We start from the raw sequence: 17,891 nt of genomic DNA, 5'->3' as shown, positions 1-17,891 counted from the left end.
GATGGTAGGATAACGATGGGCGCACTGTACGAGGACACACAGTATCACGTATCACTAAATATTGAGTAGTTAATTATTTGATTTTTTATGACTCGCACGCATTCTATCGTATTGAATTCCTAGCAGTGCGCTTTCTCAAATTATCTCAAAAAAACGAAATACGCAGCACGCCAAGTATGATAAAGACGCGTGCTCAGGTGCCGCTACTCCGGCACTTACAAACTTCGATGGAAGCGTACACGGATGCATACATTTATCACCAGCATAGAAGCCTAAACTGAAAGGAACGTGGCTATATTTGACTTCAGTTACTTAAAAGGTATACATTATTATGGTAAGTGATGCAGAGAAGTTTTTACGATAATAAATACTTTTTAATTAAAAGGCGGAAATGTGCAAATAACTTCTGCATAACCTTGGCCAAGTTTTCTGGCTTTTTTTCAGCACCCCCGGAGTGTGGCCCGTGCATTATTCATCGCTCAGGTCCTTCCTCAGCTGGTCGCATCAATCTTTCGCCTTTTACTAAAGATTTCCGTGGGGAAGGACACTCTAATGAGCCAATAGACCAATTTTGGGAGGCCTTGCCCGTTTGGGTGAGGCCTACTTTAAAAATCAAAAGTAAGATTTCAATGCTTTTGTCTGTTGACTTACACTAACCGCTGTGGTTACAAATCTAGTCAATTTTCGTAGCTTGACTGCACACCCGAAGGATACTACAGTGGCTCTTTTTTCCCGCGATATTCATGACCAGCTCTACCAACGGGGTGGACTGGCAGTGCCTTCTGAACGCAACCCTATATACCGGCCTCTTGCCTGAGCAGGCTATTTCTTGTTTACTCCTACAGAAATTTATCTACGCCGGGCCCTGTATTGCTGGTGCCGACAGTGCTAAGATTCACGAAGTTTCAAAACATACTGCCCCAGCTAAATCGGGTTAGAATTTTAAAATACGCCGATGCCTTCTATAACGACAAGAACAAATGAATGTTTCTGACTACTGCGTAGGCCAATCGTGTTATGATAAATAATTATTTGGGACATATTGATTAACTAACTTTAAAGCAATGATGAGTAAACCGAGAGTTCAACGGAAACCAATCTTGTTGCGAAGGAACATGAATGCCATCAAGGTAAAAGCCGGCGATGAAAGAAGCATAAACGAAAAAAAAATGTTTTGTCAACTGCATTGTTCGCAAGGCTCCCGTGCTGAAGCCAAAAAGGCTTTTTTATATGGATGTTATCTTGTGTTTCTTTTCAACTGTCTCCATAAATCATAACTTACAGTAAGCTCCCGACACCTTCAATCAGGAGTGATGATGTCGATGGCCAACATATATAAATTATGCCCATCTAGACTCCTCAGAAACGTTTTAAATTTTTCTCTGAGTGTCGCACCTATTTTGCAAATTTTTAATAGACAGAATTCATTTCAGACTTTTCACACATTTGCGGGTAAGTGAAAAGATTGCCAGTGAAAACACTGCTGGTTGTTATGATTACCAAGTCACACATTTTGCAGAGAACAAATCTTACTGCTTCCAGCCACGATGTGACGTCATGAACGTAACGCTTGTGTCTGTCGTCTCCACAACATACTTAAAGTATTTCGCGTCGAAGAAAAAAAAAGTGGCCAAGTATCTGAATGTTTCTGCAAATGTCGTCAAAATATGTGTATTGCGTGTAGAGAGAGTGAACAACACACCTATTTGATGTTCTGCGTAAGAAAATTGGTGAGTAGTAATCTAGAGGCGCTGCGTTAGAATGCCTTGAGCATGCAGCGGAGGAGAACGAGCCCACCAAGTCACGTCACACGTGAGACATGAGTGTTATCTGGCAGTTTTATCAGAAAACAAAGCGCGTGGCTCTGAGAGGGGTGCGCACGCACATCTCAGAGGTGATAACGGTAGAACGCGAGGCGACGGCTAGGTGCCACCACAATCTCATCTTAGTAAAGCGTTGGAAACACTCGTTGCTCTGAGCAAGCGTTGGATGGTAAGCACAGCGTGATGAGTGCTACGGTCCTTAAATTACTTATGTATGCCTTTTCTAGTAAGAGATGCAAATGCAGAATGTATGCGTGTTGTGGTGCGCCAGAAATGCGCAATAATTGCTTTTTAGTAGACGATTGCACAAGCATGAACACTAACCTTGAGCAACATTGGTGGTCGCTGCGGATTGGGTCAGCTGTTTCAAGTGCATGATGCCGTTAAGAGTGGACAGACAGACAGACAGACAGACAGACAGACAGACAGACAGACAGACAGACAGACAGACAGACAGACAGACAGACAGACAGACAGACAGACAGACAGACAGAAACGCAGGCAGACAGACCAAAATTTTTTGTGCCGAAGGCCCCCAGAAAGACTACCGTGTTTAAAACACAGAGCACCGCAACATCGCGCTCACAAAATATGGAGCCCTACCAGACCATGCCATCAACGCCGCTCACACCGAACTCATCAGCGGCAGAATAGCGGTGGTGGTTATGGTGCGGCGGGTGCTATAGGCCGTGCCACCAGAGAGTTAGTCTTCCCTCCAAAAAATTGCCCGCAGCTTCCCTCGGGGGAACACTGAGGAGGATGCGGAGCATATAATTGGTTAACGGGGTGTTAAAGTGCGACTTACTTGGGTCGATGGCTAAATTGGTTAACGTGGTTGTGAAATGGGGTGTTCAATTGCGACTTACTTGGGTCGATGGCTAAATTGGTTAATGTGGTTGTAGGAGGGGGTGTTAAATGAGTGAACACGTACACACGTATGCGAAAGGGCGGCGCTGGTCGAAGAGACGTCGATCATTCTGTTTGTGGATTCGTTGGCATTCATTTCACGGCGAATTCGGACGTCGACGCGCCGTACAAACCAACGGACGAGCGGCAACTGAGCGAGCGAGCGCCGACCTTGAGTATATATACAGCGCGACGGCGCATGCGCTGTCAGCTGTCGAATGTTCTCGAAGGAGAAGCGCGCGCGCGGCACAGATGGCGATGGCGCGACGGCGCATGCGCTGTCAGCTGTCGAATGTTCTCGAAGGAGAAGCGCGCGCGGCACAGATGGTGGGCGACGGCGCGACGGCGCATGCGCGCGCGTCAGCTGTCGAATGTTCGAGAAGCGGTGCGGACGGCGCGGACGGCGCACTACAAGGCGCGAGTATAAGATGCTTCCGCATCTAAAATTGCTTTTTGCGCGCACGAAAGTGATTAAACCAACAGAGGTGCTAGCGGCGAGTTCTATCAAACGCGCTACTCTGTTCCCCAGGGGGAACATTTACAGATATTCTTTTGCTCACGTTGCTCAGCGCATTGCAGTGCTCGAAGTGGATTTGAAGAAAAAAAATTGGCAGCACATCCACGAAGTGAACGATGGAGAGTGCGACGAAGCATTCGTCCGTCCATTCGTTCTTGCTTCCGTCCATCCATGCATCCATCTGTGTGACCGTCCATGCCTCCATCCTCCCATTCGTGAGTGCGCTCGTTCGTTCGTCTGTCCCTGCGTTCATCCATGCATCCCCTCTTGCGTCCGTTCATGCGTCCATACATGCATCTGTCTGTGTGTCCGTTCGTCCATCTATTCAACACTCCAAGTACCTCCATATCGTATCTTTTCATCATATATTCCCCATTAGGAAGCCTTCATGTGCGCGCGTCTTCGTGTTTTACGGTGGTGTCAGCCTTTGACCCACCACTTGCCGCCGCCCGCTAAAACACATTTTTGCCAGTCCCGGTTTCCGTGGCAACAGGTGCCATGTTGGTTCTTGCGTCCAGGCGTTCCTGCTTCGTCGCACTGCACCAGCTGCATGTTGGCGCGGGGGTACAAGCTGCGGTATGAGCTGCGTTTGATTACCCCATAGACGTAGCTTCCGCTACGACACCATCCTCGTGCTAACCACATATAAAAAAACTTGCCAGGGTGCTGCGTGCCAGGGTGCTGCGTGCCACAATGCAAAACCATCTGGAGAAGAACTTCCCACTTCCCGACTTGCTCTAGCCAATGGAAACGCTTCGCTACACAAGTGAAGTGAGACTGCTTGGAGGCGACAACTTCTCGCCGTGTTTGTGAGGTGAGTATTCGTTGTATTGCGAGTGGGTTGAGTATATCACCGCACATTTCGTGAAATGGCTGGCTTACCCATGCAACGAAAAGCAGTTTGAGCGAAGTGAGCACGACCACGTGCACAGTAAAATAATGAATTAGGCTTCGTTTGGCTACGCTGTGCGAGCGGAAGATGGTTGAGTATGCTTGTTTATCCTTGTAGTCGAAGCGCAGTTCCTCAATCTAATTATATGACTAGACGGATGTGTGGTCCTGCTTGCATTCACTATCTGCACTTTGTTGGTTTCCGAAGCCGTCACTGCATTCATCGCGGAAAACGCCAGGCCCGTAAACCACCTACAAACGCTCCCGTTCGCTTCTTCCTTTTCTTGCAGATGTTCGCATTTCTGCAATTTTACCTCGGTTGCTGAGGAAGGGCATTTGGAGAGGTAGACAGACGAGCCAATGAACGCGTTCCCTGTAGGCACTTGTCTTGCACAGTTGCAACGCAACTGACTTTTTGTGTGGCTTGCCATGGGGTATTCGTTCTTCGCTTCAATGACATGCGCAACCATACCGAAACTCGCTTAATAATTGCTAACAGGACTTCTCTTTAACATAGAATGCGACTGATTTACTGTTCGTGCCCATCCATCCTTGTGTCTATCTGTCGGTCCTGAACGGAGCAGTATTTGTGCACTAAGCAAGTCGGTTGTCATCCCATAACTCATATATGACCTATGTGGTGCATCGTTATTCGTGTCGTCCTTTTGTTTCATAACCAAACACACAGATGATTTGATATTGTAAACTCCGCTTTTATTTAGTGCTTGTAGAGAAAATGTGTATGGTCTCCGTAAATGTGGTCAGAGCCGTGTATGATTTTTTGTCTTATTGCTTCACTCTAGGCCCACTGCGGCACACAAGCTTCCAGCAAAGGAGGCAGGATGCTTTCAAGACACAAGGCCAGATGCCGTTTGGATGATGTTTGCAAAGAAATTTGACCTGGAAAACTTGATTTGTCCCTTGTTGCTCCCCTTTGCTTTTCTTATAGCCTAATATACAGGCTTGTGGGCATATGGGGAGGCCGGTGTAATGTGATTGAATGCCCTACTTTACCGGGTAATGCTTACAGCTTGTAAGATTTTTAAGCAGCCATTGTACACATTCGTTAGCAGGAACTAAACTTGCTGTAGGAAATTATATTACGGAGAAACGCAATGTTTAGGGTATTAGAAACACGCTAGCTGAGCTATTCGGTTTACAGAGAACATCACGAGCTACCCGGTTGTTTGTTTTGCCTTTCAAGTCGTACCGAGTTCCATCATATAAACAGCACGCTTTCGAGCCTTGCACTAAGAGGCCTTTGAGGGATTTGCAGTGCTAAGGTGAATATGCTTCATGAATGGCACGCAGACTTTGAAGTCCATTCATAGTGACATCGATGTTCTCCCCCTCGCGAAAATAGGCTCCCTAAATAACCTCACTCCGCCAATGCGGTGGGTCTACCAAGTGGGAGAAACGAACTGCTTTAACAGTAGTTTATAGAAACTCCAGTCACGAACTTCTCTTTTCTGTTCTACCAAACCATGGCTAACTTCAGAAAACAACCCTTCAGCCTTCAGCACTTTCTATACAAAAAAACGTCTTCTCGTTGAAAGCCACGCGTCCGTCAATGTAAATGAGCGACCACTCAGAACCAACATGGCGGCCCGTCAAGTATGGGGGCCGTTTTAGCCAGTTGTAAGCAACATGATCGGAGTTGTCACCACCCTAAAACACGAAAACGCGCACACGGAGACGCGCGCACATGAAGGCTCCCTATTTCCCATATAGAAGCACCACCATCCAGCGAAAATTCCAAGGTCTAAACGAGAAGGGGCACACGCTCACTTTCTTACGGCTTGCGCTTGGGGTCTATTTCCCACCTTTAACCACCTCGATTTCATGGTATATACTAGTTCATTATGTTCATGGCAACCCCGCCGCGGTGGTCTAGTGGCTAAGGTACTCGGCTGCTGACCCGCAGGGCGCGGGTTCGAATCCCGGCTGCGGCGGCTGCATTTTCAATGGAGGCGGAAATGTTGTAGGCCCGTGTGCTCAGATTTGGGTGCACGTTAAAGAACCCCAGGTGGTCTAAATTTCCGGAGCCCTCCACTATGGCGTCTCTCATAATCTTATAGTGGTTTTGGGACGTTAAACCTCACATATCTATCATCTATTGTATTCATGGCACTGCTGCTCAACGCTCGCTAAACCTTTCTAAAATTAAGGAGGTTAAACCCAGCGAGTATGACGTAGCAACCTTTTCTTATCAGATATTGTTCAATGTACATGCCTATGGCTGCTAATGGGGATCGCAGCGTGCGCGTTAACTAAAAGCCAAATGCTCCTGTGATTCATTCCCTATTAGCAGCCATTGGCATGTACATTGAACACTATTTTTAATGCTCAACAATGCTCTGAAGAAATCTCTCACCAGCGCCACCTTGGAGATCAAAATGTTATACTTGTTACATACTACAACGGCTACTAGAGACGAACGGGTGCCATTATACGTAGCTTCGCCTCAAAGGAATTGTACCGGTAGGTAAACAGCGTAGCCAGAAGAGGGCGTCCGGGGACGTTGAATCAGCCAATTTTTTCGTGAACAGTCGCGACAAGGTGCGACGGGCTCGTTTCGATGAGCGTCGCCCACACGGAGCGGCCGGGGCTTTTTTTGCACTCGCGCTTATCAGACCCGTGATTCGGAGAGCACGAAGGCCACTTCGCCTACTGCTGCATTCACTAAAGTCGCGCGCCATTCCAACGCGCAGATTATGACAGCTGTTCGCACTCGTCTATAAATGTGCGTTTGTTTCGTGCGTGTTTTTTCTTTTGTTGTTTGAACAGTGCGCTTCAAGATTCGAGCCGGGACAGTTGTAAATGCGCGCTCGTCCTGTGTATGATCATTTCACGCAGGCTTTGTGCTACAGTTGCCTGCTCCAAGTATCGAGCCACTTGCTATCATCAGCGTGACTTCGCACTTTGTTGCCGTAGCATTCATTTTCAGGGCCTTGTGGCGAAACAGAGCACAATGAGCGCAAAACTACCTATGTGATAACGCATTTCACTTACGTGTTATAACAATTCCTAGAAAGAGAAATCAGCCACGTATTTTTGTAAAGCTCGTCCAGATTTTGTGGCGTCATTTTCGACAGAAAGAGTTAGAACACACGGAGAAAGGAATGGAGGTTAACCAGGGCTTTGCCCTGGTAGGCTACCCTACACTGGGGAAGGGCAGAGGGGAAGGAAAGTTATAGAGTATGTGAAAAAAGGTAACTAACTTGGCCAGCGCGTAACAGTTTCACCGGCACAAACGACGAAACAGGCCGGCGTCTTTGGGAACATGCAGCAGTGCTTTCGTTGCCTTTCAGAAATTGGAGGGGCAGTGCCATGGTCCCAATGCTTTCTACACAGTTAAATCACTTCTGTCCTATTTATTTAAAACACTGCCCAGAGGAAGCCTCTCGTTTGCGTGCCGGCCAGTAACATGAGATGTGATCAATAGTCTCATCAACGGCGCAGTCGTAGTACTCTGCGCTGTCGGCCGTCCTTATCTTGAATGAATAGGCCTTGGTGAAGGCTACGCCCAGACGTAGACGGCACAACACTATACCTTCCTCCCTAGAAATACCAAAGGGTAGCCGCCGTCGTAAAGATTGATTGAGAGAATATAGTCGATTATGTGCGCATTGTGATGACTGCCACTTCTGAAGTGTCATATCCTGTGCCAGCTTACTTAGTTATCTAGCCGAGTATAACCTAGATAAATGTACGGACACAGGGTTTGCTTGTACGTGTGCATTTTTGGCTGCTTCATCGGCGAGGTCATTGCCGGAAATACCGCAATAACTTGGTGTCCACTGGAACACAACGTTGTGTCCTTTTTCGGTCGCATAGTGCGGAATTTCTCTGATCTCCCATGCCAGTTGTTCGTACGACCCGCGTCGAATTGCCGACGAAACAAATTGTAAAGTCCCCTTGGAGTCACAGAATACTGCCCATCGATTAGCCGATTTGCCTAATATGTTCCATGGCACCTCTCAGGGCAACAATTTCCGATCCAGTTGATGTGCTCACGTGACAAAGTTTGTAAGTGACGTTGATGTGTCACGATGGAATGACGGTGGCGCCGGTGGAGCAAGTCTGGGTTGTAGATCCATCTGTGTATACGTAGATTCTGTCAGCGTGAAAAGTGTGTAAACAGTCCAGAGTCGCTTGCTTCAAGGCCAAGCCAGAAATGACTTTTCGATTTCTTGTTCCTGGAACGGAAAGGCGCAATGTCGGGTTATCGTAGGCTCCACAAGGTGGACGATGAACGCACCAAGGCTATAAAACCGGATGTTAGCAAAACGCGGAGGGAGCTGACTAGCTTAGAGAAGGACGCCTTCGGCCGTTTTTATGCAGAAATGTCAAATGGTTTGATGCCATCCGTGAAATTTGCCGAATATGTGCTCTCCGCACGTCGGTTGTGACGTAAGTCGTAAGCGGATGATCCGGAGCCAATATAACTGTTCCAGCGGTTGAGGTAGTTCGTGGCAGGCCGAAACAATGACGTAGTGCCTGTTCTTGCACGCCTGAAGGGCTCGAATGCTTGTCTTGCAAGTTTTAGTAAGCAGAAGAGAACTGTAGAGCGGTACACCAATAAAAAGTACTTGTTAAAGCTGCAGCATGGAACTGAATGACGGACCCTATCTTTTTCCAGCGATGACTTTCAAGACGTGGGCCATAGATACCAGTTTCGCTTTCAAACTTGTCACGTGATGGCTCCAGGAGAGGTCGCGGTCAACAATGACACCTGGGAAACGATGGCTGCGCTTGTAAGCGATGGGCTGGCTAATAATGCTTATCGGGTAACTTGTCATCGCCTTTCGCGTGAAGGACACCAGTGCACATTTTTTTCTGTTGAGATTGTTAGGCCTTGCATGCGAAGATAGTCAGATGCTTGTGACGGTGCCCTCTGTATCCTTGCTTGAACTTGTAGGCGTGTCAATGCAGATGCCCAAACACAGATATCATCAGCGTATATTGAAACACAGACTCTTTTCGGGAGAGCTTTCACCAGGCCAAGCAAGGCAACATTGAAAAGAACTGTATTTAAAACGCCTCCTTGCGGGACGTCACGGCACGTGTAGTGGTATGAGGTCGGGCCATCTTCAGTATATACAAAAAAGGATCTTCGTGTCCGGTAGCTTCGCATACATCGAAGCATTCGCCCTCCCTGTTCAATTAACAGCAGGGTGTCTAGTATAGCTTGATGGCAAACGTTGTCATGTGCACCTTTCACATCAAGAAAGAGCGCAAGTGCTAGTTGTTTCCTAGATTTCTGCCGTTCTACTGATGACACCAAATCGATGGCGTTGTCAATCAATGAACGGCCTCGTGGAAATCTCGCCTTGTAGTAGGCTTAAATGTAATGCCGTTCAAGGAACCATTCCAAGTGCGTGAGAATCATGACTCCATGAGTTTCCCCACGCAGCTGGCGAGAGCTACAGGCCAGTATAATGTCAGCAACAGAGGAGATTTCCCTGCTTTTAGAGGTGGCACAAGACGGCTCCGTTTCTGTTCTTGAGGTACGATGCCATCTTCCCATGGCCAATTAAAGAAATTTAGCAGTTGTCGTCTAGGTGCTCGGCCTAAGTGACGCAGAGCCGTATACGTTATCCCATCGGGCCCTCGCGAAGACGAACACCTACACAGTGTCAGTGCAGCTTGTAGCTCTTCCAGAGAAAATGGAGCATCCATACTTATATCCCGTGGTCCGGTAATATCAAATAAAAGCACATTGGAAAGTAGGACTGGACCGCCGGTGAGGTTCGCGCAAAAACCCTCTGCAACGTCAATATCATGGCAGTTGACACGAAGTGCGACGGCCTTGAAGGGATGACGTTGCATGGTGCCTGAGCTAAGACCCTGTAGAGTTCTCCATACATGAGACAACGGCTTGCGTGGGTCTAATTACTCACAAAAGCTTTTCCATCATTGATCCTGCAGTTTGTCCAATTGGCGTTGTATTTTTTTCTGCATGTGCCTTGCTACTATGAGATCAAGAATCGACTTGGCACGCGTTTATCATCTCTAAGCACGTCTACGTCACGCCGGAAGCCTTTCTAATTCGATGTCAAGCTCCGTGTGTTGAGCGCGTGAATTGGCGCGTACAATTTTTCATTGCATTTGAAATTACTTGTTCTAACCCACACAAGGAATCAATTCTGCACGTGTCTTCCATTTGATCTTCATAAAGTGTCCAGTCTATATACCGGTTGACGGGCGAGGACGAAGTCTCTTGACCATCAATACTGACATAAGTCGGAATGAGGTCGCTACCATGGGTTTCGATATCTGAAAACCACCACACTTTTGAACTTAGGAGACACGACACTGGTGTCATGTCGAGGCAGCTGCTGTACTTCGTTCCTCGCAGGTATGTCGCGCTACCATCACTCAGAAGGCGCAGGTTGTGATCTGACACAACCAATATCAGTGAGCGTCCTTTCGCGTTAGTCCTCAAGCTTTCCCATATCGGATGATGTGCATTAAAATCACCAGTTATAATGCAAGAGCCTCGAATAGCTGCCATAATGTAGATTATTCTCTTACAATCAAATGGACTTGTGGGGGATATATATACGCCAATAAGAGTAAAAGACAACCGCTTCTCTTCAGAGTAGTGCACACGTACTGGTTCTCATCATCTGGCGGTATAGCATGGGCGAAATAACTAAGGTCCTTGCGAATGTAAACAATATCTTTGCTGCTACTTCCATTCGTGGTTGAGGCGAAAGACTCGTATCCCGATATTCTTATAGTCGATGAGTTCGGCCCACAGATTACCATTATCTGGAAGTGGTTTTTAAAAACGAACTGCCGGAAATCTTGTATGCGGGACTTCAGGTCTCTCACATTCCATTGAAATATGAAGGCATTTTGAATATCATCTGCAAACGTTAACTGTTGCTGTTGATAAGCCATGGTTCTGCTGTTAATCTTCTTAAGCAATCGACTTCTGAAGGCTTGCTAGAACCGGGCTGATGGTATACAGCAGCTGCAACGCGCTTCGTGCTATTGGTGTTTGCGCCTTCTTCCTGAACACACGAATGGTACTCACGAGGGAACTTACCTTGGCGAATATTTGGTTGTTTTCCTCTGTTGGTTTAGAGAATTAGGACGAGGAGTGCTTCACTGCTGAAGTCTGATGCCACTCTCTAGTGTCGTGTAGTCGAGGGACTTCCAGCCAGGCGCCCACTGTGTGGCTGTTGGCGGCTTCGTTTTCCTTCGACCTGACTTCGCTTGTTCTGGAAGACAGAAGTGGACGCGACTTTGAGCGCGGTTCACGAGACAACGGAGTCTTGGATGTCTTGGAGCGCCGTCGATGACGCGATCGTCGTCGTCTAACAGATGCGGCTGCTTCCCGGTGAGACGAGTTATCCCGAACTATTTTCTTCAGCACTGCCATTTCCCTTTGAATAATCGGACAGTCCTTCGAAGATGCATCGTGAGGGTCGTCACAATTCGAACAGTTCCGAGTATTGGATTATCATGTGCTAGTGGCGTGAAGCTCAGCGAATCGGGCGCAAACGGTGGTGTGCTTGCACACGCTGCTCACGTGACCCCTCTTCGTATATTTTCTGCATTGAATTGGCCTCGCTACGAAGGAACGAACAGCGTGCCGAAAGTGTCCCACCTTCACGTGTGACGGGAGGGTTTCATCCCTGAATATGATCTTCACGCAACGTGGCGTGCCGAGACGAAAAACACTTGTTATGATGGTGCCTTCTGTAGCGGGCTTGATCAGTATTGGCATGTCTGTGTTGACAATGGTCTCGTAAACATCATAAATTACTCAAGCGATGACTTCTTTTTCGAGCGGTATGTAAGAGAAGACTGCGATGCCATTGAGCTCTGTGACTTTGCGCAAAATTCCCAGCGTAGCCGCGTGGTTAACGTCATTGGCTAGAACATTCTTGCACGTGTTCACTCTGACATCTTTAATTTCGTTTGGCACCAGTGCCTCCAGTTGTGCAGACAAGGCCTGCCTGCTGAGGCGCCTGATGTTGTCCGTGGTGGGAACTGGCTTGAACAGGATGGTGAATACCATCCTACGCGAAGATCTTATGGTGGACGCACTCGAATCGGATGGCGTGCTCAGAAACCATCTCTTCGCCTTGAGGCTCCTCACCAGCTAGAAAGTGTCGTCAATGGACTCTTCACTGCTTCCACAATAGTTTGTAGGCTTATGCCACAGGAGCGAAGTAGAGACACGCCTTAACGATAACCAATGCAAGCACGGAACGTGAGCCGTGGCTTCACGTGCCACGGCCTAGCACCTTCTTTATTTTCTTCTGTCGCCATCGCGCGCTCTCCGGTTTGCGCACCGCCCGAACGAGGGCGCTACAGGGCCCCCCGTGTAGACTGGAAGTCGGAATGCGGCATGCCGTTTGTGGTATTCCAACGGAAGATCAGTCGTAGATGAGAGGCTTTCTACGGCGGTCTCCAGGTACGCCGGCTTGAGTCGGTCCAAGCTGACTGTCTCTTCACGGCCGTTCTGAAGTAGAGAGGCAGTTTTGGGGGTGCGGTGAAGGACGCGGAATGGTCCGTCGTAGGCTGGTGTCAAAGGTGGTCTGACCGCGTAGTGGCGCACGAAAACATGTGTTGCAGTGGCGAGATCAGGGTGGGCGAATATGGTCTTTTGTTCGGAAGGTCTGGGTGGAGTGGGCCGGAGGTCTTGAACGTAGTCGAGGAGACGTTGTAGGAATTGCTGTGGCTGGTCTGGTAGCTTCGTTGACGAGAAGAAGTCTCCCGGAAGCCGTAGAGAAGTGCGATACACAAGCTCTGCTGTTGAGCACTGCAGGTCTGCCCGCATGACAGCTCGTAAACCTAAGAGCACCAGTGGCAAGGCATCAACCCAGGTGGCTCTATTGAGGCGGGTAGTCAAGGCGGTCTTCAGTTGTCGGTGAAGGCGTTCCACCATGCCGTTGGCGCAGGGATGATAAGCCGTGGTACGGCAATGTCTGGCTCCGAGGATGCGATTAAGGCAAGTAAACAGCGAGGACTCAAACTGACGTCCACGGTCTGTTGTCACGGTGCCAGGACAGCCAAAACGGGATACCCACGTAGAAATGAAAACGCGGGCAACTCTCTCGGTTGTGATATCTTGAATCGGAACAGCCTCTGGCCAGCGTGTGAAGCGATCGACCATGGTCAATATATAACGGTACCCCTGAGACACTGGTAGAGTGCCCACAATGTCTAGATGAACATGGTCGAAACGACGGCCGAGTGCAAGGAAAGGTTGGGGCGGCGTCTTAGTATGACGGGAGACCTTTGTCATCTGGCAGGGCAGGCACATGCGCGTCCAAGCGCGCACATCACCGTTGATTCCGGGCCAGACATAGCGCTGGGTGAGAAGACGTTGAGGAGCCCGAATGCCAGGGTGACAGATGTCGTGTAAGGAGTGGAAAACGGTGCGTCGTAATGAAGCGGGAACGAAAGGGCGGGGAAGGTCAGCTGAGACATCGCCCCACAAGCGCTCAGATGATAATGGATGAGGTACAAGGCGTAGTCGGAGAGAACGGGGGTTCTCACGAAAAGCGGCAAGCTCTCTATCATCCTGCTTTGCCGAGGAGAATGAGGCCCAGTCGATGGTTGGTGGTGGAGAGTCAACCGCGGCTATACGAGAAAGGGCATCTGCGGCGGTGTTGTCAGCTCCTTTCACGTGGCGGATGTCAGTCGTGAACTCCGATATATAAGCCAGATGGCGGAGTTCATGGGGCACGTACTTGGATGAGTTAGTGCGGAAAACGTACGCCAGTGGCTTATGGTCAGTCAGCACGTAAAACGAGCATCCTTACAAGAAATGCCGAAAGTGCTGTATTGCAGCGTAGATGGCTAATAATTCCCGGCCAAAGACGCTGTAGCGGGTCTCAGCAGGAAGTAGCTTCCGAGAGTAAAACGACAAGGGTCTCCACTCGGAGTTAATGCACTGCTGTAAGACGGCTCCGACGGCCACGCTGGATGCGTCCACCATCAACCGAGTAGGGGCGTTGCTGCGTGGATGAATGAGAAGCACGGCGTTAGCGACCGCTTGCTTAGCAGCAGCAAAGGCGGCCTGGGCCTCTGACGACCAAGGAATGGCGGAGGACGGGCCGGTGGTCGACTGAAGGAGGTCGGTGAGCGGTCGTAGCAGTTCGGCACAGTGTGGTATGAAGCGCCTGGAAAAATTCACAAGCCCCAGGAATTGGCGTAATTGGCGCAGTGTTGTAGGCTGAGGATAATCCTGAATTGCTTTAACGTGGGACCGGAGAGGGCGTATTTCTTTGGATGATATGTGATGGCCCAAGAACTCGAGCTCAGATGCGCCGAAAGTACACTTAGAGGCGTTCACAACGAGGCCGTTCTGCTGAAGACGTTGGAACAGAGCGCGTAGATGGTGCTCATGATCTTCAGGTGTGCGGCTGGCGATGAGGACATCGTCAAGGTACGCAAACACAGTAGGAATACCCCGTGTGACCTCAGAAAGAACCGCTGGAAGGTTTGAGCCGAATTGCGGAGTCCAAAAGGCGTCCGCACGTATTCAAACAACCCAAAGGGCGTCGTGATGGCGGTCTTAGGTATGTCGGCGGGCTCGACAGGAATCTGGTGGTACGCCTTAACAAGGTCCACTTTGCTGAAAATTGTGCAGCCGTCGAGGCGCGATGTAAAATCCTGGATGTGAGGTAGAGGATAGCTGTCGTGGACAGTCTTGGCGTTCAACACTCGATAGTCCCCACAAGGACGCCAGTCACCAGGATCACGCCTTGGCGCCAAATGCAGCGGGGAAGCCCAAGCGCTTGACGACGGGCGGATAATGCCGAGCTGCAGCATGTGGTCAAACTCCCGTTTAGCAATAACTAGGCGGTCTCCGAACAGGCGGCGTGGTCGAGCGGCTGCCAGTGGACCCCGGGTGACGATGTGGTGTGTCACCGTATGTTTAGGCGGCTGAGTGAGGTTGCACGGTTTAGTTAACTCCGGGAAACTTGCAAGATTTTTTCGAACGGTGAGGAAGGTATCAGCATGCGGATGGCCATTGGAGCGATGTCGGACAGGACTCCCGAGATGGAGAGACGAGTCTTACCATCTATGAGGCGGCGCCGCCGCACGCTGACGTCCAAATCGAAGTATGAGAGGAAGTCCGAGCCGATGATCGGTTGAACCACGTCTGCGATGACGAAAACCCAGCGGAAAATGCAGCGAAGGCCGAAGTCGAGGGTGAGAGATCGGAGCCCATACGTTGCTATAGACGAGGCTTTGGCAGCACGAAGCACTTGCCCCTGTGACTTTGAACGATCAGCCTTTGTCGGGGGCACAACGCTAATTTCCGCGCCCGTATCTATAAGGAACCTGGTGCCCGATAGCTGGTCCGTGACCATGAAAAGGTGGCTGGGACGAGAAGGGAGATCACAGCAGCAGGCGTTTCCCTGCCACGAACATGGGGGTGTACACTTCGTGGCTCGGTGTCGGAAACGCCGGTGGTACCAGCAGAGGGGTGGAGGGCTGGGACTCCGAGCATCTCGTGTGCGTGGAAGAGCTCGACGACAGGAACGAGGCGAACGAGTCTCCTGCAGGGGGCTCCGGAGTGCGGCAATGGAGGCGGCGAGTTCGTCGATGCGGGCCTCAAGGCACGAAATCGCTGTGTCTGCTGGTGGTAAAACAGCGTTGACAGATGGAGAGGTCGCTTCATGAACCTGATCGGCGAGCTCCGCCAGGAGGTCGAGATTGACGTCGCCGGCCGCCGCGAGGATGAGGCGGATTGGCTGAGAAAGGCGTTGGAGGAAGAGCTCGCGAAGCAACGCTGAGTGGGCAGAGACGTCGTGTTTCCCAAGAAGCTGTCGCATTCGGCGCAGTAGTTGGGAGGGGCGCCTGTCGCCAAGGTCCCCCTCTGCAAGGAGCTGGTGTAGGCGGACGCGTTCCGAAGGCATGAATCGTTCCAGCACCTTGGTTTTAAGGTGCTTATATGGCGTAGTGTCCGAGTGGTTGGAAAGGACGTCGGAGAGCTCACTGGCAACGTCAGGAGGAAGGACGGAGGCTACGTGGTAGTAGCGCGTCGTTCTTGAGGCGATGCGGTACAGGGAGAATTGCGCCTCGACCTGATGAAACCAAACTGGCGGGTCCTGTGGCCTGAAAGATGGGAGACGCAGTTGCATGGCCGAGACGTCCTGTGGACGTGAGGCTTGTTCGGTTGAGGGTGCATTCGAGTCAGTCATTGTCTTCGTCCGAGGTCACCACTTGTAGGCTTATGCCACAGGAGCGAAGTAGAGACACGCCTGAACGATAACCGATGCCAGCCCGGAACGTGAGCCGTGGCTTCACGTGCCACGGCCTAGCGCCTTCTTTATTTTCTTCTGTCGCCATCGCGCGCTCTCCGGTTTGCGTGCCGCCCGAACGAGGGCGCTACAAGTTCATGGCATGGTCACGGTCAGGGTCGCTATCGGCACCATTGCGCTTCCTAGAGGCGGCTTCCACGGGATTCCTGGGGTCTGGTGGACCCGTGTGCGACTCCATCTCCACCGTCCGCCGGCAGGAACCCGTACTTGGCTGGTGAACACAATGTTATCCACAAAAGATAAAAAACTGAGGGACTAATCGTTCTGTTAGAGAGACACTTCGTCTTCCTCATTTTTGGACGCAGACTGTCCCAGCTACCTTTGTCCTAGATACATAACAAGTGCGATAGCACCGACGGTAGGATAACGATGGGCGCACTGTACAAGGACACACAGTATCACGTATCACTAAATATTGAGTAGTTAATTATTTGATTTTTTATGACTCGCACGCATTCTATCGTATTGAATTCCTAGCAGTGCGCTTTCTCAAATTATCTAAAAAAACGAAATACGCAGCACGCCAAGTATGATAAAGACGCGTGCTCAGGTGCCGCTTCTCCGGCACTTACAAACTTCGATAGAAGCGTACACGGCTGCATACATTTATCACCAGCACAGAAGCCTAAACTGAAAGGAACGTGGCTATATTTGACTTCAGTTACTTAAACGGTATACATTATTATGGTAAATGATGCAGAGAAGTTTTTATGATAATAAATACTTTTTAATTAAAAGGCGGAAATGTGCAAATAACTTCTGCATAACCTTGGCCAAGTTTTCTGGCTTTTTTTCAGCACCCCCGGAGTGTGGCCCGTGCATTATTCATCGCTCAGGTCCTTTCTCAGCTGGTCGCATCAATCTTTCGCCTTTTACTAAAGATTGCCGTGGGGAAGGACACCCTAATGAACCAATAGGCCAATTTTTGGGAGGCCTTGCCCGTTTGGGTGAGGCCGACCTTAAAAATGAAAAGTAAGATTTCAATGCTTTTGTCTGTTGACTTACACTGACCGCTGTGGTTACAAATCTAGTCAATTTTCGTAGCTTGACTGCCCACCCGAAGGATACTACAGTGGCTCTTTTTTCCCGCGATATTCATGACCAGCTCTACCAACGGGGTTGACTGGCAGTGCCTTTTGAACGCAACCCTACATACCGGCCACTTGCCTGAGCAGGCTATTTCTTGTTTACTCCTACAGAAATTTATTTACGATGTGCCCTGTATTGCTGGTGCCGACAGTGCTATGATTCACGAAGTTTCTAAACATACTGCCCCAGCTAAATCGGGCTAGAATTTTAAAATACGCCTATGCCCTCTATAACGACAAGAACAAATGATTGTTTCTGACTACTGCGTAGGCAAATCGTGTTATGATAAATAATTATTTGGGACATACTGAATATCAAAGTTTAAAGCAATGATGAGTTAACCGATAGTTCATCGAAAACCAATCT

At 49.5% G+C, this 17,891-nt stretch overlaps 1 non-coding gene and 1 pseudogene across 1 annotated transcript; both read left to right on the top strand.

Moving 5' to 3' along the window:
* The first annotated feature begins 475 nt into the window (after positions 1 to 475).
* LOC119160232 (U5 spliceosomal RNA) lies at positions 476 to 600 on the top strand. Its single transcript, XR_005108303.2, has one exon. It is a non-coding gene; the product is annotated as a U5 spliceosomal RNA (small nuclear RNA).
* Positions 601 to 17,264: 16,664 nt separating this feature from the next.
* Positions 17,265 to 17,377, top strand: LOC142804315 (U5 spliceosomal RNA; annotated as a pseudogene).
* Positions 17,378 to 17,891: the final 514 nt, after the last annotated feature.

Source organism: Rhipicephalus microplus, chromosome 3, assembly GCF_043290135.1.
Source record: "Rhipicephalus microplus isolate Deutch F79 chromosome 3, USDA_Rmic, whole genome shotgun sequence".
Taxonomy (NCBI): Eukaryota; Metazoa; Arthropoda; class Arachnida; order Ixodida; family Ixodidae; genus Rhipicephalus; species Rhipicephalus microplus.
The sequence above is the reverse complement of the archived record's forward strand: the minus strand, read 5'-3'. Positions and strand labels throughout refer to the sequence as shown.